The sequence below is a fragment of the Zingiber officinale genome, chromosome 10B (genome assembly GCF_018446385.1).
Source record: "Zingiber officinale cultivar Zhangliang chromosome 10B, Zo_v1.1, whole genome shotgun sequence".
In the NCBI taxonomy this organism is placed as follows: Eukaryota; Viridiplantae; Streptophyta; class Magnoliopsida; order Zingiberales; family Zingiberaceae; genus Zingiber; species Zingiber officinale.
In genome coordinates this window covers 1,085,203-1,104,344 of record NC_056005.1, presented here as the reverse complement: position 1 = coordinate 1,104,344, position 19,142 = coordinate 1,085,203, and the positions used below count along the sequence as shown (strand labels likewise).

At 39.7% G+C, this 19,142-nt stretch overlaps 2 long non-coding RNA genes across 2 annotated transcripts; both read right to left on the bottom strand.

The window, feature by feature from the left end:
* Window positions 1-7,957: 7,957 nt before the first annotated feature.
* LOC122030358 lies at window positions 7,958-9,066 on the bottom strand. Its single transcript, XR_006125403.1, has 4 exons — window positions 8,960-9,066; window positions 8,661-8,872; window positions 8,157-8,281; window positions 7,958-8,016 (listed from the first exon to the last, which is right to left on the bottom strand). It is a non-coding gene; the product is annotated as an uncharacterized LOC122030358 (long non-coding RNA).
* Window positions 9,067-15,584: 6,518 nt separating this feature from the next.
* On the bottom strand, window positions 15,585-16,697 carry LOC122030331. The gene is made up of 4 exons (XR_006125400.1): window positions 16,587-16,697; window positions 16,288-16,499; window positions 15,784-15,908; window positions 15,585-15,643 (listed from the first exon to the last, which is right to left on the bottom strand). It is a non-coding gene; the product is annotated as an uncharacterized LOC122030331 (long non-coding RNA).
* Window positions 16,698-19,142: the final 2,445 nt, after the last annotated feature.

Below are 19,142 nucleotides of genomic sequence, written 5' to 3'. Positions count from 1 at the left end.
TTCGTATATTATTCTGTAACATAATATAGTTATTTCATTTGTATTGTGTTTGTACGTTAATATTTGCTAATTTTTAATTTATTGGTTTAAGGTCAAAATGTCTATGAACAAAGCTTGGATGTACAATCGTTTGGAAAATTCAAAGAACGAGTTAGCGCGTCTGGTACTACATGGAGGCATGTAGACCAGGAGATGAAGCTATTTTACTATAATAAATTTGTGTTAAGTAAATTTAATATATTTGGTATTATATTTAATATAGTTATCACTTAACTTAAATGCTTAATTTATAATTGTAGAAAATGTATACATGGGAGGACGGGCATGAAGAAGAATTTAAATCTACATGGAATATATATTGTGCCAAACTATACAGAGACCATATGTATTACATGAGAAAGAAGGGCGTTAGACCTGCGTATGTTTCCGAGGCGATATGGAGTGCATGGACGACTACTTGGGCTACAGAAAGATGGTAGGCAAATGCTGAAAAGGCAAAAGCAAATAGAAATACAGAACCAGGTGACTCGAGCTCCGGAACCGCTTGGCATATGTCAGGATCCAGATCTATTGTAGAGCATACCATGGATCTGGTGAGTAAAATTTAAAGTTATACATTGTAACAAATTATGTATTTATTAGCAAACTTGTATAATTTTATCCAAAAATTTTTTGTACGTAGGAACGCGAGCTTGCCCGACAGCCCACATGTATGGAGGTCTTTCCAAAGACCCATAAGAAGAAGGATGTATCATTTGTTGATTCTTGATCTCAGACTCTCCATGTAAGATTATTAACTTTATTACATTTGTTCATTTCTATATTAATTAGTAGTCAGCAATATTGATTAAATTGGATATTATTTATTTGTTTATAGCAACAAATGACAGAAAGGGTGGCTCAGACATCTCAACCATTAGTAGAGGGGCCGGGGAGATTCACAGTCTCTATCCACCGACGCTCTAAATGAGATTTATTATGATGTTATTGGTGGAAGGACAAAAAACTCTACCCTCTACGGCCTGGGCTCTCAAGCAAAAGTTACATTTAATTGTCTGAGAAATTCGGCCGGCCGTGCTAGTTCCTCTTCATCTAGTGAGATGCAATCCTTAAGACATGAAAATCAAGAACTGCACACTCAATTGAAATCAATGGATCAGAGGATGACCGTTATGGATCAGTGGAGAGTTGATGAGGAGAAGAGGAGAGCCGAACGTGACAAGAGTAATGATGATCTCATGACCCAAATGCGCCAGATCATGGCTAATTTCACCCAGGGGTCACATGATTCTGAGTCACAGGAGACTCAAGATCCATCAGCCGGTGATGATTAGCATTTTCTGAGGTATGTTCAATTACACTTTATTAGTTTTTTATTTATCATATATAGATCGTGGTAATATATTTATTCCATTTTTATATTTGGTATAATATGTTCATTTAATTTCTAAATGTTTTATTAATATATGTTTCTGGAGTCACGTTCGGTTCTATTTACATACTGGCTCTTCATATGATCATATGCTCCTTTTTGTGTCAAGGTATCATTTTATTATAAATAAAATTCGATATACATATATGCAAAAATGTTTATTTATATATCAACATGATCATTTGATATTTGTCTTTTTGACAGGATTTCTAGCATTATCTTTCATTCTTGTATTATTTTGCGTACTCTACACTATGGTATGTATTATGTAACTTTGCACTATGGTATGTATCATTTTGACAGGATTTATATATGCACTATGATATTTTGTTCAGTTTAGTTTGTTTTAGATGATTATAGTTGTACTATAATATGAATGAATTGTTATGATATTGTAATTGTTTAAGTGTCGATTGTGTAAAAGTGATTGTTATATATATATATATATATATATATATATATATATATATATATATATATATATATATATATATATATAATGTAAGTTAGTAAGTGTGGATTATATGTTTGTATGCAGTTGTATCAATGAAGTGTTAGAATGTTATGATTGTTTAAATGTGGATTGTGTAAATGTGATGTTTTAATTTATGTGTGGATTATATATATTTGTGTGGATTGATTGTAATGAATTATATTTGTGATGGTTTGTATATTTGGAATTTGTATATATGGAAATTGCTAAAACAGATTGAGCCTGGAAATTTTTTTTAGTTTACCGACGGAATACCGACGGAAATCTAATCCGTCGGTAAATATCGAAAAAATCTTTTTTTACCGACGGTAGATCGATATGTTACCGACGGAAGAAGGTGTTTCCGTCGGTAATTACTGACGGAAACACCTTTTTCCGTCGGTAATTACCGACGGAAGAGGTGTTTCCGTCGGTAATTACCGACGGAAACAGTCTTCCGTCGATAGTTCATTCCCTGGCCAAAATCATTGTTCCAGCAATGTTTCTGACGGAATTATGGTCCGTCGGTATATTATTACCGACGGAAATAGGACCTTCCATCGGTAATGACCGTTCCGACAAATCGATTGCCGACAATTACAATTCTGTCAGTAATCCGTCGGTAACCTAGTATACCGACGGAAGGCCGACGGATAATTTTGTCAGTAAAACTATTTTTTTTATAGTGTTTGTATACTTTATGTTACATACACCATGGAAATCTAAAAAGATTGGGCTTGGATTTTTTTTTTTTTACACTTAATACTATAATTCAACTTTTAAATTCTAAAGATATTATTAGTATAATAAAAAATTAAAAAAAATAAAAAATACATCAACGCGTGCGAAGTTTGCAGGGTAATTATATATATAGGGGTTTGATATAGTGCCCGCTCTCGTGCTCAATTCCTATCCCTAACTGGGTGTACATGGGCGCCCGAAAGTGATTCAAGTGTCCGAATGTCTATGAGAGTCACGGACAGGAGTCGGGTATATATCAACCTCTCTCTCTATATATAGTTTTAAAATCATACCTGACTAAGTGTGCGAGGTGCCCGAAAATAATCCAGGCGCCCGAATGTATATGAGCCATGGACAAGAATTTTATATATATATATCCTATATTTGTTGATTTTAATTGAAAATTATGTAACTATTATTTATAGGGGATCGAGAATGAGTCATGAATTAGACTCGAATCAAACCAATTTAACTTAAAGATTAGGGCAAAGGGGGAGTCAAATATGTGTTGGTGTAATATCCCCTAGGTCAAGGATGACCAGGTTGACTAAACTTGAGTTGGCTCAAATTTGAGTCTTGATTTGGTTTCGATGTTTGACAATATATGGAGATTGCAGAAGTAATCGTCCTATTGGAGATATTGTTGGTGCAATCCCCCTCTGGTCAAGTTTTGACCAGTTTAATGTGAAGAAGAGTCAAGTAAGAGTCAGGCAGTAGGAACTGAATACTTGATTGGGAAAGTCCTAATTGGAGGTTAGACAAGGGGAAGTTCTGGTGAGTTAAGCAAGACAATTGAAAATCTTAGTGAGTGAAGCCAGGTGAAAGACCTAGTGAGTGAAGTCAGACAGTTGTGAAATCCTGGTGAGTGAAGATAAGTGAAAGTCCTCGTGAGTGAAGTCAGAGAATGGGAAAATCCTAGTGAGTGAAGCTAGGTGAATATCCTAGGGAGTAAAGTTAGGCGGATGGAAAGTCTTGGTAAGTGAAGCCAGACAGATGGAAAGTCTTGGTAAGTGAAGCTAAGCAGATGGAAAAACCTGGTGAGTGAAGTTAGGCACATGAAAATCTAGGCGGGCCAAAGTTGACCGAATACCTGATATTGGGAAGTCCAAGTAGGTCAAAGGACTCACCAGACACTTGGCATGAGATGGTAAGTCCAAGTAGGTCAAAGTTGACCGGTTACTTGGCACGAGGAGAAAAGTCCAAGTGGGTCAAAGGATTGATCGAACATTTGGTGAAGAAGTCCCAGCAGGTCAAGGTTGACCAGATGCTAGGCATGAGGAGTTCCAACAGGTCACGATTAATCGGTTGCTGGATTAGGAACCCTTGAGTTTGAGTTAAGCAAGTCAAGGGTGGTCAATCGATCAGCCGATCGATTGAACCGAAGCCCAATCAATCAGCCGATCGATTGGGAGAGTGTTATACTAAACAGCAGCCCAATCGATCGATCAATCGATTGGGAGTGTTTATCGCGAGCACAGAAGCCTTCCCAATCGATCAGCTGACCGATTGGGTACCTCCAATCGATCAGCCAATAGATTGGGTACCTCTAATCGATCAGTCAATTGATTAGGGCTGGAATTCTCGCGTGACGTGAGGAAGGCTGAATCAATTGGGCGATCGATTCAGGCCTTTTCTAGCAGAGCACAGAGGCACTCTGAATTGATTAATTGATCGATTCAAGCCTCCCTAATCGATTGGTCAATCGATTGGGATATGACCGTTGTGAAGGAAGAGCACAGTTAAAGCCATGGCGAGCCTCCTTCGTTCACATCTCTCTACTTCTTCTCTCACGATTCTCTCAGGCGATCTCACTAGTTCTTGAAGCTTCTTGGAGCAAAGTGTTGCTGCACTTCCAAGGTCAAGAGGCGTTCCACACAAGAAGAAGAAGTTAGCTAGGGTTTTATTTGTGTAAATCTTGTAAGATTTTCTTTATATTCACTTCTTTTTTTTCTTCTTGTTGTATTGAGAGTTTGCACAAAGCTTCTCCGCTTTCGGTAGTTACCAAGGAGTGTTTTTCTTAGTGGAGAGCGCGTCGTGTATGGATCCTTGGATTAGTCACCTCTTCTTGAGGTGGATACCAAGTAAATCCTAGTGTTAGCGTCGTGAGTCTTATTTCAAATTTAATCCGCTGCAAATCAACAATACCAAACCAAGCAAACGAAGTATGGACATATCCGAGTCCTCCATCAAGATATGAAGTCATTTGATCAAAGGATTAAGATCTGATCTATTTTAGCCGTTTATTTAAGATCTGATTGATTCTAAGTCATGCATCTAGTCATCCTGACCCACTACTAGGACCTATTAGATCTTAACCATATGCTCAGATTCGATGTTAGTAGCTTCATTAGATCTAGACTAATCAGAACCCTCCGTTCAAATTTGAGGAACTACAACACTCCATTTGACGAAAGGGGACGCATCTGCTTAATGAAAAAGGACTTCGCTACCAATCCTCCTCTTCTTCCACTCCGTCGCTGACCACCAAGGCCGGCGGCGCCACCACCTTCCTCACCACCGTCGTCGGCCGCCCACTTCATTCCCCTCCATGTCAATCAGCCACCATCCTCCCCAATACCTTAAACTTTGCTCACGCTAATTTGATCCCTTCACGCAAAATCCTCTATCCCGTCACCACTTCGATCTCTTCTCATGCCTCCACAGCCACATCTTCTTCATCGCGTCACCTTCTCCACGCCAACACCAGCTTTTGTCCCAACAGGTCAAGGTTGACCAGATGTTAGGCATGAGAAGTTCCAACAGGTCACGATTGACCGGTTGTTGGATTGGGAACCCTTGAGCTTGAGTTAAGTAAGTCAAGGGCAGTCAATCGATCAGCCGATCGATTGAACCGAAGCCAATCGATCAGCCAATCGATTGGGAGAGTGTTGCAATAAATAGTAGACCAATCGATCGGTCGATCGATTGGGAGTGTTTATCGCGAGCACAGAAGCTTTTCCAATCGATCAACCGATCGATTAGGGTTGGAATTCTCGTGCGACATGAGGAAGGCTGAATCGATTGGACGATCAATTCAGGTATTGTCTAGCATAGCACAGAGGCACTCTAAATCGATCAACCGATTGATTCAAGCCTTCCAAATCGATTGGTCAATCAATTAGGATATGACCATTACGAAGGAAGCACACAGTTAAAGTCATAGTGAGGCTCCTTCGTTCACATCTCTCTACTTCTTCTCTCAAGATTCTCTCAGGTGATCTCGCCAGTTCTTGAAGTTTCTTGGAGCAAAGTATTACTGCACTTCCAAGGTCAAGAGGCGTTCCACACAAGAAGAAGAAGTTAGCTAGAGTTTTATTTGTCTAAATCTTGTAATATTTTGATCCCAAAATCAATTGTTTCATTGTATGGAAGCTCGCTAGTGATTTAGTTGATCCATAGGGTCAATATGTCACGCCCCAGAGAAGTCTCTGTCCGAAGAAATTTCGACAGCATCTCTCCTGTACAGCGGACAATCTGAAACTTTTCTACAAGCACTATATACCTCAGCCACATGCGGCTGGAATAATAACAATAAAAGAAAACAAACACCACGCAGTTAATATCAAATTTAGCCTCTGGCTGACACAACCACGCAGTTAAAAATAAAGCAGCCTACTCGGCTGTACCAAAATCAAAACACAAAACTGCTAGCCGGCTAGACTTACACAACCAATAACATAAATACAAAATACCACATAACAACGTCAACACTCTAAAAATAAAACCAGAGTACAGAGCTAAACAAACTGATACATAAAAACAAACAAAACATACGTGAAACCGATAAGTCCTCTGATGTGACGTGGGGACCAGCAGACAGGATACTCCAAGCGACACCAAAACCAACCTGGTACCTGAAAAAGATAGTATCAACGGGGGTGAGTTCAACAACTCAGCGAATACCAATGGACATGAGTAGTAAGATATATCTAACAGCAACAAACATGGAATACAGCTTCCTAATCATATATAGGAATATGCAAAACTGAAAGGTAATCGAGGCGTACTCACCAGAACTCCTATCCGGACAAAAAAGGTCACAAACCGAAAGTGTCAATAATCCGTATGCAAGTCAAAAGTATGTATCCAACCAAAATGCAACAACATGCAGCAAACACAATCATAAAATATAAATGCATCAATGCATATGATGCTAATGATGCGTCTGGTCACCGCCAGTCGATCATCTCACACACAAATGGTGAGACCGAGTGGGTAGGGTGGTGACCTGCACTCTGTCGTCACTACTCCCGATGAGTGACCGAGTGGACGGATGTTGTCGTACTCTGTCCCGTGACCCCAAATCATAAATGGGGAGCTCAATGCTCTCAACTCCGACACGATGACGGGAGGTATCCCGGCTACCACGCTGAGTCACCGACCAACGGAGCCAACAGAGTCCACCGTCTGCCGGCTACTACTGCTACACTAGATGCTAGCGTAGCCAGACAGAGCGGAACGGGCTACCACGCTGGGTCATATGACTAACGGAGCCAAACAGCAGAACCGCCACACACCTGCCTGATATACCACTAAACCATGAGTGGGGGTGTGTGCAGTACATGTAACTGGCGATGGGCTCAACCATAGTGGAGCCGACAATCGCACAGCATGCAATCATGATGCATGTCACTATGCATAACAAAAACTGATCAACATAACCATATCCATATATACAAAATGGGTACTGTAAAACTGATGGTCACATACCAAAATCTAGAGTACACAGGTCAGATAGAATATCAAAACATATGTCCTGAACATAACAAGTATGGTATATCCTGATCAGCATAGAAAAATCCATATATATATAATATGGGTACCACAGTATCAGTAGGTCAAATCCACAGATCTAGGGCATACAGGTCCTCTATGGTATAGCAACCTAGATCCTAAACATATCTCCTTCCATAACATATGTACCAACAATATGCACATATCAAGAATCAAGGTCTAGGTACACGAATCATATATGATATACAAATAGAGGTACACAAGCCAGTCATGGCATAAAACCTAAGTATCATATAATCTCGATACACATGATTGAAACCAAAAGTCCAGAACCTAGTCCTAACCTCAGTAAAATATGGTATGTCACTTATTCTAGAAACTAAAATACTCATGGTAATACAGTACTCATGGCAATAAATCACATGATATAAGCACGGATATGTCACAGGCGATAAACCTAACATGCTATGGATATCAAACAGTGACATACCAAAGACAAACATGTTCATTGCTTGTAGTTATAAAATACTATGCATATCCAAAGACATTATCATAAAAGATAAGTCAAGAGGTACCCGCCTCCAATAGATCGAGCTAATCAACCTCTATGTCGAAGTGCTCGTCCCGAATCCGAATCCTGTATAAATCAATACATATATTTTATTTAGTCAAACTCATATGAACTAACCAGCTAAATAAAATACTCACGCCCAATTAGGGAAAAATCCCAATCATTCTAGCATACAGATTTAACCTAACAAACGGAATATCACTCACCTCAAAAGATCCCCAACATCCTCAATCGAACCTCAATCAGAACTATATCATTCCTTCACATTTTCTTCTTTTAAATCCAAGACATGAGTCAACAACTCACAGGATCCTCTTTCAACATAGATCATCTACAATTTTAATAAAAGGGTAAAATCATATAAATGGCAACTTACATTGAGTCCTGGATAAGGATAAATTCATATCACACTCCACCTAATGAAATAATTAGGTTTATTCCACTAATAAATCACTGACAACTAATCATATAACAAAACTAATCAACTAGCATGGATAACAAATTAATCATGTTAATCTCCAAACACAAGCTCCATAAATCTATAGATCTATTAATTCATGCATGATCACAAACCATAATTCCAACTCCTCCCTCCATTATAAACAACTGATCAAATCTCATACGTACCCAACCAAAACTATAATCAAATAACCAATCTAGTATATAAATGGAACAAACACTTAAATATTGATACACTGATCATATCTTACCCCCAAAATGATCTATCCCTGCGTGATGAAAAAATCTGGAAGCAGAAGGAAGAGATGGATGAGTAGTAACTCCGGATCCTTTTACCCCCACTTCAGATAGTGTGATTCGAAGAAACGAAATGTAACCCATCTGGGTGATCAGTGAAGCTTGAGATACGATGGCTCTCACCACGACTGCCTTAGTGTAGCGGCGACAATGATAGGGCACGTTTCTACAATCAGAGGAAGATGAGTAACACAATAAGCAACAATCAACACTAATCGCCGATCCATGATACCCAGATCAGAGCCAAACCTACTTCCACAGTGTCGACATCTAGGCCAAACCCTAAGGTAGATGAAGGACACACTGAGCCGATGGTGTGCCTCTGGTGATCGGCAATGGCAACGATGGTGTAGCGTCGCGAAGAGGAAATCCACGAGGGCGTCGACGCGTTTCGGCACAAGCACAGAGGAAGAAAGGCGTTGCGCGGTGATCGGCGCTAGGGCACCGGGGGTGCGGCGCTGCTCCGTGCGTCGCCGGCGGCTAGAACGCTGGAACGGCGTCGCTGCGGTGGCGCTGTCGCTCGGCGAAAACGGCGGAGCAATACGGCTAGGGTAGAGGAGGGGCGCGGGCGTCGGGCACGGGGGGAAAAAAAAAGAAACGGTGATAAAAATAGGTAAAAGAAAAACAAAATATAAAAAGAAAAGGAAATATCAACATTTCCTCACTTAAAAGGGGTAGCCTAAACAGGCTTTCCCGGATCCCGTTTTTATTCCCGTTAACTCGTTCGTACGAGCTCCGAAAAATTCCCGAAAATCTCCAAAAATTCCGGAAAATTCCCTTATTAATAATCGTCATTTTTTCCGGTATTTTACATTCTCCCCCACTAATAAAAATTTGGTCCCCAAATTTCAATATCTACCATCAGCAAGTACTAATAACAGATAATAATAATAAATGCTGAACGGTAAATAAACTCACATACCTCAAGTGAAAAGATGGGGATATCGAGCTCGGATCGTATCCTCGAGCTCCCAAGTAGCCTCCTCGTCCGAATGATACTGCCATCCGACTTTAACCAGCCGGATAGTCTTGTTCCGCAACTGACGCTCTTTCCGGTCGAGAATCCGTACCGGAACCTCCTCATATGTAATGTCAGGCTGAACTGGAACTGGAATATCTGTCAGCACATGCGTCGGGTCAGGTACGTATCTCCTCAGCATAGATATGTGAAATACATCGTGGACGCCTGACAGGGACGGTGGTAGTGCCAGTCGGTAAGCTACTACTCCGACCCTCTCCAAGATCTCGAAAGGGCCAATGTACCGCGGAGCTAGCTTACCTCTGATGCCAAATCTCTTCACCCCTTTCGTGGGTGAAACTCTCAGAAATACATGGTCACCAACAGAGAACTCTAGTGGTCTGCGTCTCCGATCAGCGTAACTCTTCTAGCGATCCTGCGCCTCTGACATCCTCCGTCTGATAGTACGGACCAACTCTGTATCCTGCTGAACTCTCTGAGGTCCCAACAACTGAGCCTCTCCAACCTCATCCCAGAGGACGGGTGTCCGACAAGGTCTACCATACAACGCCTCAAACGGTGCCATCTGAATAGCCGAATGAAAGGTGTTGTTGTAAGCAAACTCTACTAACGGCAGATGGTCCTCCCAACTGCCTCCAAAATCCATAACACATGATCTCAGCAAGTCCTCAAGAGTCTGAATAGTCCGCTCTGACTGTCCATCTGTATGTGGATGGAAAGCTGTACTAAGTCGGAGCTGTGTGCCCAAGGCCTGCTGCAGACTCTGCCAGAAACGAGACGTAAACCGTGGATCTCTATCCGAAATGATACTCAACGGAACACCATGTAGTCTGATGATCTCCCGACAATACAGATCTGTCAATCGATCTAGAGAATCAGTCCTCCGGATCGCTAAGAAATGCGCGGATTTGGTTAATCGATCAACGATTACCCAAATAGCGTCATGGCCTCATCGTGTCCTCGGCAATCCTACCACAAAGTCCATGGTAATGTGATCCCACTTCCACTCAGGAATAGGAATCCGCTGAAGTAATCCTGCAGGTCTCTGGTGTTCAGCCTTCACCTGCTGACAAACAAGACATCTAGCTACGAAATCCGCGATGTCTTTCTTCATACCGTTCCACCAGTAGGAACGTCTCAAATCTCGATACATACGGGTTCCGCCTGGATGGATCGTAAATCGAGAACGTTGAGCCTCCTGAAGTAGCTCCTGTAAGACCGGATGAGACTGAGGTACGCATAATCTGCCTCGGAAGTATATAACACCCTCCTCGTCTCGTGTAAACTCGGTCTGCTGCCCGGAAGCTATCTGACTGCAAATAAACTGCAAATACTGATCAGCAGCCTAGGGCTCTCGGATCCTCGTCCAAGTGAACTTCACGCCTTTCCTGGTCAGGCATGTAAGTAGCATAGCAATCCGTGAGAAACCCTCAACGTATCTCCGGAAATATCGGCCAAACAAAGGAAGTTGCGAGCCTCTTCTATAGACTCTGTCTACTCCCAACGGTAACTACCTCGATCTCCTGTGGAACCACGGTATACTCCTTCTGGTGACCGTGTGTCTCAAACATCTCACAAAAGACACCCAAAACACGCACTACTGATCTTCGCATATAGATGTTCCATCGAAACATCTCTAGAACTATGCAAAGGTGATACACGTGTCTCACCTCGGATCTGTAATAAATCACAACATCGTCAACAAAGACAATGGGCACAGATCCAAACATCCTGGGAATACTAAAATCATCGAGTCCATGATAACATCTAGGGCTCCGTAAGCTCTAATGGTAAAACCAAGACACATCATGTCTGTATCACAGACATTCCTAACCATAAGATCCTCAACAATAAACAGATCTGATCACCCACTAATAACATAAATCACCAAGGAAAAGATCCTCTAGTGTGAGAGCAACGCTCCATCACACGAAATACCACAAATGTGGGAGCAACACTCTACCACAAGAAATCATCCATATGTGGGAGCAACGCTCCACCACAAATAATCCAAAACATGTATCCACAATAAATATGGGAGCAATGCTCCGCTACAAACAATCCGCAATAAGTAGGAGCAACGCTCTACTACAAAATAATCCCTAAATATGTGGGAATCCAAAATATGTGGAAGCTATGCTCTACCACAAACGATCCATAACATGTGGGAGCTACACTCTACCACAACAATACATAAGTGCCCAAAACACCTAACTATCTAGCTAGAGACTGCACAAGACATCTCTCTACCACAGATCACTGTGGGTAAGCCTAGGGTATAACAACCCAGTAAGCAAATCAAATCCATAGTCAACTCTATCATCCTCCTAGTGGGTCGGTCACTCACTAATGGGAGAATTAGTTGACAAGGTAAAACAACCAATATCATAATGTAGACATTTAATATTCTACATTTAACATAGGTAGAATCATTATGATGCTACCATCCATACATTTGACACACGTGCACACACCACATATATATGATCGACATAATCCTCCAATTGGTACACACCAATAATACTCACATCATAGGTACAAATCACCGTGATACCTCCAACAATGTATACCGAACCCGTGTGCATATATCATCGTAGGTAAAATCAACAATACCCCTCAAACAACACTCACATGACAAATATACACATATGCCAAGAGTATAATCAACATATATTTCCAATAAGGCATACTAAAACTCAGGTGCATTCACAAATCACACATAATCAACAAGATACCTCAGATACCACACCAAACACATATGTACATATCACAACACCGATGTAGTCGACAAGATACTTCCAACATGACATTCACACCCATGTGCACATACCACTACACAGATTTAAATCAATAAGATACCTCCAATATGTCAATCAGACACGTACAGCTAACTAAGAAGTTATAATCCACAAGGAACATACAACAACCATATCTAGATGTGAATACTCACACTTCCTGCAAATGAACTAACCATCAGAGACCTCATACAACTCATTACAATCATATGTACACGAAACAAAGCTAGGGATAATCAACATATTTGACCCAATCAACCTGACATTCTGAAACGGTAGGGTCACCTTCTAAGTTATCTCACTAGGTACATACAGCCAAAAATTAAAGTCCACATGGAATAGGATACATCGATCCTCTATAGACTGACCCAATTCGACAATGATATACTGTCAACTCAATCTTTTCCCACGTCAGTACAAAACATGTACTCAAATGTGCTCTAAATATCCAACTAAGCACGAATAACCCAAGATTCAAACATCTAAAAAAATAAAGTAGGTCAATCCCCTACTGATCGGATCAACAAAACTAATCGGTCATCAACTAACTAATCAAGAACAAATAAAGCCTCTACAAGCGTCTAAGGTAAATCAACCCACGACTACCCCAAGTCAATATGTGTAAATCAGTTTTCTATTGACCGATCTAACCAGAGTAAATCAATATTTACTGATGAAATTTACTATGATAACATGGTATACTACTGGCTAGGTCAACATAAAGATATAAATGCTATCCACTACCCAGCTAATAAAAGCAGAGGCTGGCATAAGCTAAAAAAAAAACTTCTGGTGTATGACATGATAAATCACCAGAAACTGAAATCCTTAATCTCTATTAAGGTCGATCATCATCATTGGTTTACCTAATACATAAAACATATGCCATATCAACTAGACAGGTACCAGTAAAGGGTGTCAATACATGTCATAAACTGTAATAGTGAACAGGGCATAAACTAATCAAAAAGGTAGGATAACATATACCAACATACCTCCTATAGCTTGGAGATGTCCTGCTGCTGCCAGGTCCCAAAACCCGAAAAGTCACATCGAGAAGTCCAAAACACAAAAATCTGAAACACCGGAAAAATAAGACTCGTAAGCCGATCTCTGATACCAAATAAATTAGTATCAGATAAATCTCAAAAATCCAGAACACATAGCAAGTATCGTGTAACTTGGCTCTGATACCACTAAATTGTCACGCCCCAGAGGAGTCTCTGTCCGAAAAAATTTCGGCAGCATCTCCCCTGTACAGCGGAAAATCTGAAACTTTTCTACAAGCACTATATACCTCAGCTACATGCGGCTGGAATAATAACAATAAAAGAAAACAAACACCACGCAGTTAATATCAAATTCAGCCTCTGGCTGACACAACCACGCAGTTAAAAATAAAGCAGCCTACTCGGCTGTACCAAAACCAAAACCAAAACACAAAACTGCTAGCCGGCTAGATTTACACAACCAATAACATAAATACAAAATACCACATAACAACGTCAACACTCTAAAAATAAAACCAGAGTACAGAGCTAAACAAACTGATACATAAAAACAAACAAAACATACGTGAAACCAATAAGTCCTCTGATGTGACGTGGGGACCAGCAGACAGGATACTCCAAGCGACACCAAAACCAACCTGGTACCTGAAAAAGATAGTATCAACGGGGGTGAGTTCAACAACTCAGCGAATACCAATGGACATGAGTAGTAAGATATATCTAACAGCAACAAACATGGAATACACTTCTAATCATATATAGGAATACGAAACCGAAGGTAATCGAGGAAAGACTCACCAGAACTTCTATCCGCATAAAAAGGTCGTCCAAACCGAAAGTGTCAATAATCCTGTATGCAAGTCAAAAGTATGTATCCAACCAAAATGCAGCAACCAAATGCAGAAACACAATCATAAAATATAAATGCATCAATGCATATCTTGCTAATGATGCGTCCGGTCACCCCGACGCTCAGCCATCTCACACACAAATGGTGAGACCGAGGGGGTAGGGCACCGTGCACTCTGTCGTCACTACTCCCGATGAGTGACCGAGTGGACGGGATCTTGAGTACTCGTCCTGTGACCCCAAATTATAAATGGGGAGCTCAATGCTCTCAACTCCGGTACACGATGACGGGAGGTATCCTGCCGGCTACCTGAGTCACCGACCAACGAGCCAAACAGAGTCCACCGTCTGCCGGCTACTCCTCATACCAACGGAGCCAAACAGAGAGGAATCGACTGCCGGCTACCACGCTGGGTCATATGACCAACGGAGCTAAACAGTGAACCGCCACACACCTGCCCGATATACCACTAAACCATGAGTGGGGTGTGTGCAGTGTAACTGGCGATGAGCTCAACCATAGTGGAGCCGACAATCGCACAGCATGCAATCATGATGCATGTCACTATGCATAATAAAAACTGATCAACATAACCATATCCATATATACAAAATGGGTACTGTAAAAGTGATGGTCACATACCAAAATTTAGAGTACACAGGTCAAATAGAATATCAAAACATATGTCCTGAACATAACAAGTATGGTATATCCTGATCAGCATAGAAAAATCCATATATATATAATATGGGTACCACAGTATCAGTAGGTCAAATCCACAGATCTAGGGCATACAGGTCCTCTATGGTATAGCAACCTAGATCCTAAACATATCTCCTTCCATAACATATGTACCAACAATATGCACATATCAAGAATCAAGGTCTAGGTACACGAATCATATATGATATACAAATAGAGGTACACAAGCCAGTCATGGCATAAAACCTAAGTATCATATAATCTCGATACACATGATTGAAACCAAAAGTCCAGAACCTAGTCCTAACCTCAGTAAAATATGGTATGCCACTTATTCTAGAAACTAAAATACTCATGGTAATACAGTACTCATGGCAATAAATCACATGATATAAGCACGGATATGTCACAGGCGATAAGCCTAACATGCTATGGATATCAAACAGTGACATACCAAAGACAAACATGTTCATTGCTTGTAGTTATAAAATACTATGCATATCCAAAGACATTATCATAAAAGATAAGTCAAGAGGTACCCGCCTCCAATAGATCGAGCTAATCAACCTCTATGTCGAAGTGCTCGTCCCGAATCCGAATCCTGTATAAATCAATACATATATTTTATTTAGTCAAACTCATATGAACTAACCAGCTAAATAAAATACTCACGCCCAATTAGGGAAAAATCCCAATCATTCTAGCATACAGATTTAACCTAACAAACGGAATATCACTCACCTCAAAAGATCCCCAACATCCTCAATCGAACCTCAATCAGAACTATATCATTCCTTCACATTTTCTTCTTTTAAATCCAAGACATGAGTCAACAACTCACAGGATCCTCTTTCAACATAGATCATCTACAATTTTAATAAAAGGGTAAAATCATATAAATGGCAACTTACATTGAGTCCTGGATAAGGATAAATTCATATCACACTCCACCTAATGAAATAATTAGGTTTATTCCACTAATAAATCACTGACAACTAATCATATAACAAAACTAATCAACTAGCATGGATAACAAATTAATCATGTTAATCTCCAAACACAAGCTCCATAAATCTATAGATCTATTAATTCATGCATGATCACAAACCATAATTCCAACTCCTCCCTCCATTATAAACAACTGATCAAATCTCATACGTACCCAACCAAAACTATAATCAAATAACCAATCTAGTATATAAATGGAACAAACACTTAAATATTGATACACTGATCATATCTTACCCCCAAAATGATCTATCCCTGCGTGATGAAAAAATCTGGAAGCAGAAGGAAGAGATGGATGAGTAGTAACTCCGGATCCTTTTACCCCCACTTCAGATAGTGTGATTCGAAGAAACGAAATGTAACCCATCTGGGTGATCAGTGAAGCTTGAGATACGATGGCTCTCACCACGACTGCCTTAGTGTAGCGGCGACAATGATAGGGCACGTTTCTACAATCAGAGGAAGATGAGTAACACAATAAGCAACAATCAACACTAATCGCCGATCCATGATACCCAGATCAGAGCCAAACCTACTTCCACAGTGTCGACATCTAGGCCAAACCCTAAGGTAGATGAAGGACACACTGAGCCGATGGTGTGCCTCTGGTGATCGGCAATGGCAACGATGGTGTAGCGTCGCGAAGAGGAGATCCACGAGGGCGTCGACGCGTTTCGGCACAAGCACAGAGGAAGAAAGGCGTTGCGCGGTGATCGGCGCTAGGGCATCGGGGGTGCGGCGCTGCTCCGTGCGTCGCCGGCGGCTAGAACGCTGGAACGACGTCGCTGCGGAGGGGCGCGGGCGTCGGGCACGGGGGAAAGAAACGGTGATAAAAATAGGTAAAAGAAAAACAAAATATAAAAAGAAAAGGAAATATCAACATTTCCTCACTTAAAAGGGGTAGCCTAAACAGGCTTTCCCGGATCCCGTTTTTATCCCCGTTAACTCGTTCGTACGAGCTCCGAAAAATTCCCGAAAATCTCCAAAAATTCTGGAAAATTCCCTTATTAATAATCGTCATTTTTTCCGGTATTTTACACAATAGATGTTGTCTATTCTAAATCTGGGTTAGAAGTATATTTTAAAATCTCTAGCTGAAGTCTATTCATTTCATGAATGTCTATTTTAATCAGGTGTCGAGCTGTCTCAAATTTTAAATCTATCCATTCTGGAGAACTGTTAAAGGTGAAAACGATAAAAGTTTCTTCTTCGAAAGCTTGAGCTAAGATATCGACTAGTTTCTTAGGAAAGTCTTTTAAAGAGTGTAAATCATGAACCCAAAGTTTATTTAGAAGCCCATAGTCCATCAGAATAAAGGGGGTAATTAATTTTCCCTTAAAGTTTGGAACATATTTTTCATAATCAATATTTGTTTTCTGAAAAGTAAAGAAATTGGCATGAAGAACAAGAATTCATGGTTTGGTTACATGTTTTGGAGAGTTGTTAACACTTAAGTTTATAGTTGAACTTGACTTTATAAACTATAGTCATACCTTCTGGTGGACTTGTATGGAGGATTTTGAGTAATTCACATAAGTCCAAAAAAGTTTAAAATGTTAATTTTTTTACTAAGTTGTGAACATATGTAGTAATGTCTTCAAGAATATTATTGGGAAAGTCCAATAGTATAGATTCCGAAGTTCATTATTTTGACGTACTAGCCTCTTCGGCTTTAAGTTGGGCTAAAGTCAAGTAATTAAGTCTATGGATTAGGCCAGAAAACTATTTGTTTATTTTTTTCAAGCTCAGTAGCAGCTTGAGCATAACTTTTGTCTAACTGTAGTTTTTTCCTACCTTTAGTAAGATACTAATAAATAAATTTGGGCTTATTACTGCCCTGGCTAAAGAAAATACTTCATCTAAGGAGTAAAAGTCTTTATAGGATGATTTTTCATATCCTTGTATGACTATTTTGACTTCTTTCCGGTCATAATACGTATCTGATTGTGTTCATGAAAAAATAACATAGCAAGAGTATTTCTTGCCTTTTACTTTGTAAATTAGTGTCAGGAAGTAATTTGAGAGTGCATTAATGACAACAATCTTGTAATTGGAACTCCATGGTATTGTTGAGATATTTCAAATGTTGTCAAGTAAATAATTCTCTATATTATCAAGTTTATATCTTGAGGAGAAATGGAATTGAACCGCATGCTTTATGAATTGTTGAAGTTCTTAATTGCCAAATCTCATGATTTTCATGGCAAAAGTTCACACCTTTTTCTGTCTATCCATTAATCCTAAAATATTCATTAAATGTTAGTGTAAAAGTCTGGATAAAGAGTCTGCGAGGGAATTATTTATTCCTTTAATATGTTTCCAGTGGATTTTTAATCCTCTATTTATAATTGTGTTTGTAATTTAAGCCATCTTTTTGTGCTTAAACCTATTTTTTACTTCTTTGGTTTGTTGATTGTATTTTACTATTGCTTCAAAGTCTGTTCTTATGGATATATTAATGTTTTAAGTTCATATTTTGAAGTTTTTCTAAATAAGACTCCTTCCCATTCCGAGTCACAACCATTGGCTTTAATTACCATATAGACGGTGTCTAATGGAAGAGTTAGAGCTGGAATGATTTTTACCATTGCTTTGATTTGTTTTACTAGGTCAATATCTTATTGATTAAAAGATCTTTGCTAGTAGTTGAAGTTTTATTATATAGTGGTCCACTAATTTTTCTAATATTTTTTAAGTAACATCTAGCATAGTTAAGAAGTCCAATAAAAACTCTTAAGGTTGTTGTGTCTTCCATTTTATCTGGAAACACTAGTAGTTTGGTTGTGATGTGTGGTTGAAGAGTAATTTTTCTTTGTCCTATTTTAGTTTCTAGAAATTCTATGTTTTTTATGGCCAGTTTCATTTTCTATCTAGAAACTATGAGTTCATGTTTCTTAAAAAGGTTGAAAATAGTAAAATGTTCATCTATTGTTTTAGAAGAAACTAATACATCATCAACATAGACGTAAGTAAACATAGAAGCATTTCTAAAAATGTCATCCATTTTCTTTGAAAGATTTGTGGTGCTATCTTAAATCCAAATGACATTACTAACTGTTGCGCAAAGAGGAGAGGTAACACCTCTCAACCTC